Source organism: Mus caroli, chromosome 14, assembly GCF_900094665.2.
Source record: "Mus caroli chromosome 14, CAROLI_EIJ_v1.1, whole genome shotgun sequence".
In the NCBI taxonomy this organism is placed as follows: Eukaryota; Metazoa; Chordata; class Mammalia; order Rodentia; family Muridae; genus Mus; species Mus caroli.
Genome location: NC_034583.1, coordinates 45,103,790 through 45,105,554, shown reverse-complemented (window position 1 = coordinate 45,105,554; position 1,765 = coordinate 45,103,790).

Genomic DNA, 1,765 nt, shown 5'->3' with positions numbered 1-1,765 from the left:
CAGTGACTTGAGGTGCTAGGGTAGGTTGGTACCCGGGGAGGGGGATCTCCCCTTCTCAGTGGAGAAGGGTTGGGGGAGGGGAGGGGTGGTGTGAGGAGAGGAATGNAGGGCGAGNGAGCTGTGATTGGAATGTAAAGCAAATAAATACATCAATTAATGAACAAAAAATGAACAGAAGCACAATTTCTCTGAAGATACTAATACCAAGTGATTTATCCTATATATTACTCCATTAATCTCTTAGTTTTTTTATTTTAATTTAATTTAATTTTATTTTTTTATGAAATGAGAAGAACGTGATATTTGTCCTGTCTTACATATTACTCTGTTACTCTCTCAGTGTGGATTTTCTTTATAATGAGATGAGGAGGCAGGGGTAGCGTAAACAATCATAAGACACAGAATCTACATCAGCCCAGGAATATTCACTGATAACTTTGCAGCGCACTCACCTGCTGTAGGCGGTAGGGTTTCCCATTCTTGCCTCTGCATGTCTGGCCTGGCTGAGAGCTTCAGGTCCATGGAGTTCTATGGCAGAGCTTCCTGTGTTTCTCTGTCTGCTCATCTGCATGCAGTTGATGTATCCACGTGTTCTTCTGTGCAGCCACAGCATCTGACACTGTCACTACAGTACAGTACCTCATATCCAAACACAGCTCACTCTGTTCCACCATGTCTCACATTGGCTAGACAAGGAATCGTTAGGGATTAAATATTTGGTTGTTAGTGGGTCAAGGTACAGGCTAATATAGATTTTTATACCATGCTTATTTGCAAAAGTGTGTCTCTAATGCACTTTAGTCAAATCACCAAGCTAAGCAACTTCATGTAAAAAGGTCTTTTTAAAAATCAATCAATCAAACAAACAAACAAACAAAAAGGGGTCTTTTTCTGTTTGGTTCTGTTTGGTCATACTATGTAACAAGGAAATGTTCTGTTAATGAAGCCTGCTGTATGACGCCCCTCCGCCTCCCCGTGAGAGAGATGTGATGAGACTTTATGTATTACTCACATTGTTGCAATAGACTTTCAGTTTCCCCTGCTATGGTCTTCATGTAAAATGGCAGCTGGCCACCCCTGAAGGGTGCATTCTTACACATACATACTTATACCTGTACACCATTTCTGNTAGTAGTTCATATGTACATGCTACAAAAAAGTTTTAGAAATGATCCCTGTGACTGCAGCACCAGCTTTCCTGGCCTGGGGAGTCTCTGGACACCTGCAAGGACCCACACAGGATCCCCCACGGGATCCTAAGACCTCTGGTGAGTGGAACACAGTGCCTGCTCCATCCAATCCAATTGTGCAGGACCTGAGACTGCATTAATTAAGGAAGCAGATAACCTGGCCTGATCAGGGGCACAAGTCTCCTCCGGTCCACTGCAGCACCGGGGTTCCTGNCCCGGGGAGTCTCCAGACACCTGCAAGGACCCACACAGGATCCCCCACGGGATTCTAAGACCTCTGGTGAGTGGAACACAGCGCCTGCTCCATCCAATCACAGAGGACCTAAGACTGCATTAATTAAAGAAGCAGATAACCTGGCCTGATCAGGGGCACAAGTCCCTTCCAGTTCACTCCAGCAGCGGGGTTCCTTGTGTGCAGAGTTTCTGGACACCCCCAAGGTCCTCACAGGACCCTCCACGTGATCTTAAGACCTCTGGTGAGTGGAACACAACTACTGGCAGGAGGCAGGTTCAAACACCAGATATCTGGGCACCTTCCCTGCAAGAGGAGAGCTTGCCTGCAGAGAGTACTCTGA